We start from the raw sequence: 9,436 nt of genomic DNA on the forward strand, positions 1-9,436 counted from the left end.
CCCCCCCCTCCCAGCCACAGGGGCTCATCAGGCTCGGGGATCCCAGGCTGCAATTCTGTCCAAGTTGTCACCAGGTTGTCAGCAAGACAGTAGATATTTGACAAGCTTATTTTGGTTACTAGTGAGAGAATCCAAAGTAAAACTTCTCAAGGCCCTACCCGGTTTGGCTCAGTGGATAGAGCGTCGGCCTGCGGACTGAGGAGTGCCGGGTTCGATTCCGGTCATGGGCACGTAGCTCGGTTGCAGGCTCCTCCCCATCCTGGGCCCTGGTCAGGGCATGTGCAGGAGGCAACCAATTGATGTGTTTCTCTCACATTGGTATTTCTCTCTGTCTTTCCCTCTCTCTCCCACTCTCTCTGAAAATCAATGAAAAAATATCCTCGGGTGAGGATTTAAAGAAAAGAGTTTCTCTCTCCGGTGTTCTCTTTTTCTCTTTCTCAGACCTCCACACACTTCTCCTTCCCATGCCTTTCTGTCCCCATCCCTTTCTCCATGCCTGCTCGTCCCTCCCTCCTCCTCTCTCAGCCTCTTTCTCATCCCTCTCTCCCTCCTTCTTCCCTCCTTCCCTTCTCAGCTGAGACCCAGGTGGGCTCTTTGATGATGGTTGCTCAGACCTCAGGGCAGTTGGCCTTCTGCAGGAAAGCAGGGCCCAGCTGGGCAGCCTTGCACCAACAACCCAGAGTGGAGATAGGAGCCCACACGTGTGCCCACTGTGTATGTGCCCAGTGACCCTAGGGGATGACAGGGAATAAGATCCAAAGAAACAGCCCTATGTGCCCTTCTACCATCAGACAAAATGGAGTATTAAAGCCCTTGTGTTTTTAAGACACATGGTGAAATGCTTGCAGATAAAACAATGTGATGTCTGGCAACTGCCTCAAAATAGCGCAGGGCGAGAGGAAGAGGGCAGGGAGGGAGGACACCAATGCAGCAGGATCGGCCATGAGCTGATAACCGTTGATCCGGGTGAGGAGTACATGGGCGTTTATCATCTTATCTTCTCTACGTTTGTGCATTTAAGCACAACCGGCACCAGACCCTTGTTTAGTGGACAGCATGGGTGCATCCAGATAATCACCAAGGTCACACCCATTCGGATGACTATTATTATTTAAAAAACAAAAAAGAAAATTGCCAGTTTGGCTCAGTGGATAGAGCATTGGCCTGCTGACCAAAGGGTCCCGGGTTTGATTCTGGTCAAAGGTGCATACCTTGGTTGCAGGCTCCTCCCCGGGCCCTGGTTGGGGCTCATGCAGGAGGCAATCAATCAATATTTCTCTCACATCGATGTTTCTCTCTCTTTCCCCCTCTCTTCCACTCTCCCTAAAAATCAATGGAAAAATACCCTTGGGTGAGGATTTAAAAAACAAAAAGCAGAAACTAACAAGTGTCAGTGAAGTTGTGGAGAAATTGGAATCCCCATTCATTGCTGGTGGGAATATTAAACGGTTCGGACACTATGGAAAACAGCATGGTGGTTTCTCAAAAAAAACTAAACATAGAATTTACCACATGATCTAGCAATTCCACTTCCAGGTATAGACCCGAAAGAACTGGAAGCAGGGTCTCAGAGGTATTTGTACACCATATTCAGAGCGGCATTAATCACAACAGACAAAAGGTGGGATCAAACAGACTGTCCATCGAAAAATGACTAGATAAACAGTGTGCTATAAATAGACAGGGGAATATTATTCAACCTTAAAAAGGAATAAAGATCTGACACATGCTACATGTGGGTAAACCTCCAAGACCTTCTGCTAAGGGAAATAAGCCAGTCACAAAAGGGCAAGTCCTGTAGGACTGCACCTATATGAGATACATAGAGTGGTCAAATTCACACAGACAGGGAGTATAATAGGAGAGAGCAGGAGTTTTTTAAAGAATATGTTTTTATTGATTTTCGATAGAGAAGTAAGGGCAGGGGAAGAACCATCGATTGGCTGCCTCCTGCATGCCCCCAACTAGGGATTGAACCTGCAACCCTGACATATACCCTGACCAGGAATCGAACTGGAGACCTCTTGGTGCATGGGATGCCGCTCGACCAACTGAGCCACACCGGCCAGGCCAGGGAGAGTTCATGTTCAATGGGCACAGGGTTTACGTTGGAGACGATGAAATGGTAATGGAAGTGGATGGTGGTGTGATGGTTCACAACAATGTGAATGTTCTTAATGCCACTGCACAGTGCCGAAAACGGTTAGAATGCTCATCTCTCTCCTGTCTGCTTGACTATAATTTCAAATAGTAACTACCAAGGAACAGCAACAACAACAACAAAATCACTTGCGTCCAAACTCTCAGCCCCTGAAGGCTGGCCCAGGTCAGCCTGGACTGCATACCTCAGTGAGGCTCTGCAAACAAGGGTGTGGTGAGCGCTGCTGGGGGTGCAGAGCCGTGGAGAAAGGAGTCACTTTCACCTAGGCACATGGCTTAGTGACCAAACACCACCTGCAGAAAGAAAAGAGAAAAAAAAAGTCTTTTAAATAGGCCTGAAGGTAAATGTTAAAGTAGGTTAAGATGATGATGATGATACTAGTCATAGTGTAAGTCAAACCCTCCAACATAAATTCAATGCAGCCCCAAATGTAGTCAAAGACAAAGCGTGTCCCAGCACCAGGCTTTCCCTCCTTGCCCCTCCCAGTGTGGAGGTTCGCGGTGCAGCCTCAACCTGGGTTCAAATCCCGGATTGACTACCTTCTAGCCATGTGACCTCGAGCAGGTCTCTTCATACCTGTGTCTGTGTCCCCGCATATAAGCGAGTGTTATGGAGGTTAGAGTTAACATCTGTAAAGCTGTTACTACAATGTCTTAAACGCAACAAACACGTGTTTGTTCATTGTTATGCCACCAACCTCAGTGGCCAGCAAGCTTTATCTGACAGATTTTCAGAGTGCCCCAGCAGACTGCCGAACCCCTAACTGTCAGGCTGACTGGAAGCATGCACAAGGGACAGGGACAAGGTACATGAGGGGCGCTGACCGTGCCACACAGCTCACTCTCCAGTGCTCAGAAGCCTGCTGAAGCAGAGGAAGCACAGGGTCAAGGAGTGGGCACGGACCAAGGGCCAGGTAAGCGGGGAAACGTCACAGGTGGGGAGAGGCAGGAAGGGACACCACTGAGGAGGGGAGGCAAATGAGGGAAGACAAGGGAAAAACTGGCAGAACCCATTTTTAAAACGAGGTGGTCCTCTGCCCTGGCCGGGTAGCTCAGTGGTTAGAGGGCCGTCCCGCTCCATCAACGTTGCGGGTTCGATCCCCAGTCAGGGCACATACAAGAATCAACCGATGAAGGCATAAATAAGAACAGCAAATCGATGTTTCCCTCCTTTCTTCTCTCTCTGAAAGCAATAAATAAACTTAAAAAAACAAAACAACTAGCCCTAGCGGTGTGGCTCAGTGGATAGAGCGTTGGCCTGCAGAGCAAAGGGTCCCGGGTTCGATTCTGGTCAAGGGCACGTACCTCGGTTGCAGGCTCCTCCTGGGCCCAGGCCCTGGTTAGGGCGCGTGCAGGAGGCAACCCATCAATGTGTTTCTCTCACATCGATGTTTCTCTCTGCCTTTCCCCTCTCTCTTCCACTCTCTAAAAATCAATAGAAAATATCCTCGGGTGAGGATTAAAAAATAATAATAACTAAAAAATAAAAAGAACAACAACTAGGTGGTCCTCAACTCTAGCTGAACATCAGTCACCTCGGGCACTTTGCAAACAATGGAAGCTTGGCCCCAGCCCCAGATTCCCGTTTAACCGGCCAGAGCTGGGGGAGACCTTGTTAAGGGTCCAGCAGCTACCTGTACCCACAAACGTCAAACGAAAAAGCCTCATTCCTAATTCTGCTCACTCGAATCCTATCCCTGCACTCCTTGCCGAACTTCATTTCTGTCTTAACTTTGACAAACCAGAATTTAGTTTGGATTCTAAATGGAGATCTAGACAATATTAGCGGAAGAATCTCGAGGGGAAGGGACAAAAAGTGATTATCCCAATTCTACAGAAGAGAAAGAGAAACACTTTTTCCTCCTCTTACTGCGACCTTCACATTTCAAAATATAAACTAACAAGCAGACACTGTGCTGTCCAAATGAGGACCAAAGTCAGAGCCCGGGGCCGGGGCAGGGGCTGCGGTGTCTCCCATCTGGTGTCCGGGTCAGTTCTGAGCCTCTCCAGTGAGCGAGCGTGCCCGGTGATTTATTCCAGGTTAACCCTGGCTCCTGAGGCCACTGGGCTCTGCCAGGTTATCCGGACCGTCTCTTGTACCCGGTTAACAGGCTTTGGCTGCAGGGCGCAGCTGGCACACCTGAGCACCAGGCCTCACTGGCCCAAGCTGGCCGCTTCTCCCAGGTCACCCTACCCCCAGACACGCGTTGATTTATAGGAGCTTTACCGTTTACAAAACATGATTCCCACGGCACAAGGAAGTGGCCAGTGGGGGAGCGGGGCCAAGACCAGAGCCCAGACTCCTCCAGGCCTCCAAGGACCAAGCGGCCCTTCCCCTCAGGATTGTAAACCAGGAGGTCGGGTTTCACATTTCAGGTTCCCAACACCCTCGCCTTCCCAAGGTGCCGTTGTAGGTGGTACAAAGGCAGTCACCACAGCCTTTGCCATAATTATGACACACCTGAAGGTGTTGGAAGACCACGGTTAGAAAACAGTGCTCTAGAACAGCGGTCACCAACCCTTCGAACCTCGCGGACCACCGGCTGGCGACCGCTGTCCTAGAACATCGTTCCAGATTAGAAGTCCTTCTAGGACCAGAAAGATTAAGAACTGTCAGAGCCAGAGACCCTGGGAAACCTTTCAGTGTAAGTCACTGACTGTAGCAAGAAAATGAAGGCCCAGCCCTAGCCAGTTTGGCTCAGTGGATAGAGCATCGGCCTGCAGGCTTGAGGGGTTCAATACCAGTCAAGGGCACATGCCTGGGTTGCAGGCTCAGACCCCAGTGGGGGAGGGGGGGTGTGGGGGAGGCAGCCGATCGGTGTTTCTCTCATCATCGATGTTTCTAATTCTCCCTCTCCCTTCCTCTCTGAAATCAATAAAAATATATTTTAAAAAAACAGAAAATGAAGGCCCAGAGAGGTGAGTATGAGATACAGCACATACACTGAAGAGTTTTCATTGCTGTGAAAGACTCCTCTTATGCCTGCCAGGGGACGGGCCTCCCCTCGCCTTCTCAGACAGGCTGAGGTCTCCTACTCACAGTTACCCATTGAAATCGCTCCATCAAATGCCAGGCATCAGGCTTACGTAACCCTCCAAGAGCGATTCTAGCCTTGGATGCACATCTAGGGAGCAATACTAATGCCTAATCCAGGGGTGGGCAAACTTTTTGACTCGAGGGCCACAATGGGTTCTTAAACTGGACCGGAGGGCGGGAGCAAAAGCATGGATGGAGTGTTTGTGTGAACTAATATCAATTCAAAGTAAACATCGTTACATAAAAGGGTACGGTCTTTTTTTTTTTTTTAGTTTTATTCATTTCAAACGGGCCGGATCCTGTCTGCCGGCCGTAGTTTGCCTACGGCTGGACCCCACCTCAGACCAATTAAATCAGAATTTTTAGGGAGGGGGGTCACCCAGGTGACCGATGCTGTCTGGGATAAAAAACAACTGTCTTTAGACCACGGACCACCGGCCTCAAAAGCCACCCATAAAGGCTTAACGATGCAGGCGCGTGGGCCCACCTGGAGACTGACTCGGGAGTGGAGTGGGCCCCAGGGGTCCGAAGCCGTGACAGTCCCTGAGCTGTTAGGAACAAGGGCACTGAGTGAGTCCCGGAAGCCACACATGTGCTCCAGTGGACCCCGGGTCCTGGGCGGCCGAGCAGCCGTCTTGGGAGAGGCTCCCAGATCCGATGCTGATGCCCACTCTTCGCGGAGAGCTAAGCCCCCCTGCTTCCATCACCAGCAGCCAGGGCACCCTCCCCAAAGAGGCTGAGGCCACTGAGCTCTGCACAGCCCCGCAGGCTCCCATCTCACCCACACTCGGGGCCCCACTGGGAGCGTCGGCCTCCTCCCCCGGCCTTCCTCCTCCTCACTCGGCCCCGCCACTGCTTTCCTGGCTGTTCCACAAACTCTCGAGCATTCTCTGGCCTTAAGGACTAGCTGTCTTGCTTTTCTCTCCAGGCTGATGGCTCCTCCCTCAGATAACGGCCTGGCTCCCTCTCACCTCCCTCCGATCTCTGCTCAAAGGTCTTTTTATCAGTGAGGCCTTCCCCTCCCACCGAGCCTCCCTGTCCTCCATCCCTGCTTTGTTTTCCTCCAAAATACTTTTCACCATCTCTCATACTTTATATTTTATTTATTGTCTATAAGCCCACACACACTAGAATAGGAGCTCCATGTAGGTAAGGTTTTTCTTTGTTCCCTGTTATATTCCCAACGCCTGAAATAGTGCCGGGCACGTAACGGGCACTCATATATTTATTCTAGAAATGAATACATCAGAGACACCAATCTCAAAACATAACTTATCCGAGAAGATCATAAGAAGCTGATTATGTCAAAATCACTTCTCCACCAATCTCATCTGGCAAAAGCCTTTTTAAAACCAGGCTCGAAGCCTAATGAAACAGAAACCATTTAGAAATAAGCATTTCCCATCCAAATGGGTTTGTGAATCAGAGACAATTGGTTCCGAGAAACAGATAAAACTTTGGAGACAGAACAAGAGGTTGAAAGAAGGTGACGGAACACATGGGTTTCAGGTGCCGGCTCAGGGGACCGCTCTGAGCGCACTCACAGCTACGCTCGCCTCGCACAGACCAGGGAACAGACAGGCTCCAGCCTGGGTCACAGTCTGAGACGCAGGCCAGCGCATCACCAGACCCACGAACCTGAGGCCCCTTCCCTCCCTTTCTCCCACGGACACCCCGCCCAAAGCCACAGGCAATACTTGAGCGCCCACCAGGCTGGGAGCGCTGGAAACCCTTGTCAAGGCAGCCACGCAGAGGCCGGAGGGCCTCCCGCCTCGACCAAGTCTCACCGATGTCAGATGTCCCACTCCATGGCCCTGTCCTCGCTACCTCTTTCCCCAGCACCTCCCCACGGTCATCCTAAGAGCCATCTCCCCCAAACACCATTTTCATCACGTCACTCTCTCTGCTCACAAACCTAAGAGTTTCCCCAGGCGTGAGCTCCAACCCTGTGGACAGGCTTTTGAGAACCTTGGGAATCTAGGCCTAGGCCACTCCCCTTTAGCTGTCTATCATAAGGTATAAGATTATGGGGGGCGGGGGGGTTCTTCTTTTTTGTTGTTGTTAATCCTCACCTGAGGGTATTTTTCCATTGATTTTTAGAGAGAGTGGGAGAGGAAAAGAGAGAAACATCGATGTGAGAGAAACTCTTGGACTTGTTGCTTTCGGCACACGCCTTGACCAGGGCCCAGGGCCAGGGAGGAGCCTGCAACCATGGTACATGTCCTTGACCAAGCCCTTGACCAAAATCGAACCAGGGACCCTTTGGTCCACAGGCTGACGCTCTATCTACAGAGCCAAACGGGCTAGGGCTTGTTTTTTTTTCTTGAATGCTCCAAACATTCTTAAACTGCACATATAACCTCCTCCTCAACCCTGTAAGACTCAGTTCACATTCCCCCCCTGCCTCAGGGCCCCCTGTACCAGTGCTGTACCCCAGGTTCCGCCAGCAGGACCCCAGGGTGGCCCTAGAGTCAGGAAGGAGCTGGGCGCAGCACCACCCCCAGCCACAGCTGTTGTGCCTGGAGCTTCTCTGGCCGCCCTCACTTCCCTCCTGCCCTTCCCTCCTACCTGGCAGGAGTGTGTCCCTTTGGGCAATCTTGCCCCTAAGAGCCTGACTGGGTTCCCCAGTCTTTCTCTCTGTTGACTTAATTAATTCCTGATAATTATAGCTATTGTTCGGTGGTGAACGGCTAAGAGTCTGACCTCTCCCAGGGGTGTAAATATTTTAAAGTAGAAATGCAAAAGCCTTAGGCTCAGAGGAATGGAGCTACAATGGTGGCATGATAGGGTTCATTACTTGTGGACAAATGTCTAGACCTTCTAAAGTACTGGTGCCCAGAGGAACAGTACCAAAGGGGGAGAAGTAAGGAAAGACGAGCCCTAACTGGTTTGGCTCAGTGCATAGAGCGTCCACGTGCGGACTAAAGGGTCCCGGGTTCGATTCCAGTCAAGGGCACGTACCTCAGTTGAGGCTCCTGTTCGAACTCCTGCAGGAGGCAACCAATCAATGTGGTTCACATCAGTATTTCTGTCTGTCTTTCCCTCTCTCTAAAAATCAATGGAAAAATATCCTCAAGTGAGGATTAAAAGAAAGATGAGATTACATCGTTGCCACCACCTCCCTCCTCCCAGATGGCCACTCGATCCATTGTGAGCACCACAGAATGTTCCCCAGAGGTAACCCCAGCCATCTCAGGGGTGACCTGTGTAAAAGTAACCACCACCCTCAGAAAGGAGAGCCCGCTTAAGACACTTCTGGTCTGGAAGCAAAGTATTCTCTAATCGCTTTCTGTGGGGGAACCCCTTGAGGGCAAAGTTCATCTCACAGGATTCTTTTATGTCCCACAAGGAAGGGCCCAGGTGGACTTTTCATAGCAACTGTGGGTTACTGATCAGTGATGGCCCAGTTCCTAAAAGGCTCCACAGAATCTTACATACAAGTAAACATTCTAATTAAAAATAACAGTACCTTGCCCAGCTGGCATGGCTCAGTGGTTGAGCGTCGACCTATGTACCAGGAGGTCACGATTTGATTCCAGGTCAGGGCACATGCCTAGGTTTCGGGCTCGATCCCTAGTGTGAGGCGTGCAGGAGGCAGCCGATCAATAATTCTACAATAACAGTACTGCCGCCCTAGCCAGTTTGGCTCTGTGACTAGAGTGTCAGCCTGTGGACCAAAGGGTCCCAGGTTCGATTCTGGTCAAGGGCAGGTACCTTCGTTGCAGGTTCCTCCCCGGCCCGGGCCTGGTCAGAGTTGATGCAGGAGGCAACCAATCAATGTGTTTCTCTCACATCGATGTTTCTCTCTGTCTCTCCCTCTCTCTCCCACTCTCCCTAAAAATCAATGAAGGAATATCCTCAGTTGAGCATTAACAAAAAAAATAAAAACTAACAGTAGCATTAATCACACATCTAATATTTTTAAGTGCCTGAGGGTGTACAGCCTTACTAACGTATCAGATAGTGCGGCGGTTTTTACCACCTCAGCCAGTTCAGGTCAGGTCTGGAGAGTCTGTCTAAGGATGCAAAAGCAGAGAGGGGCCCTTGCCCACACAGACCAGAGCCTGGACTGGGCCAAACCCCGAGAAGAATCCAAACAGCTGCTCGCTGCCCACCCCTAGACTCCCTTCCCTGAAAACGCCAAAGCACTGCCTCAGTGAGGTGTGCTGCAGGCCCTGGAACAGCCCTGAGAGGCTTGCGTTACAATCGACACCTACCTTCAAGCCCCCTCCCTCCCAC

At 50.8% G+C, this 9,436-nt stretch overlaps 1 protein-coding gene across 1 annotated transcript in view; it reads right to left on the bottom strand.

The window, feature by feature from the left end:
• Window positions 1-2,552, bottom strand: part of ZNF592 (zinc finger protein 592) — a 36,248-nt gene extending 33,696 nt beyond the window's left edge. Inside the window, exon 1 of the mRNA XM_006761984.2 lies at window positions 2,346-2,552. The gene's annotated coding sequence lies outside the window, so the exon portion shown is untranslated. The remainder of the gene's footprint in view (window positions 1-2,345) is intronic.
• Between the last annotated feature and the right edge of the window lie 6,884 nt (window positions 2,553-9,436).

Source organism: Myotis davidii, unplaced genomic scaffold (assembly GCF_000327345.1).
Source record: "Myotis davidii unplaced genomic scaffold, ASM32734v1 scaffold898, whole genome shotgun sequence".
NCBI classification, from domain to species: Eukaryota; Metazoa; Chordata; class Mammalia; order Chiroptera; family Vespertilionidae; genus Myotis; species Myotis davidii.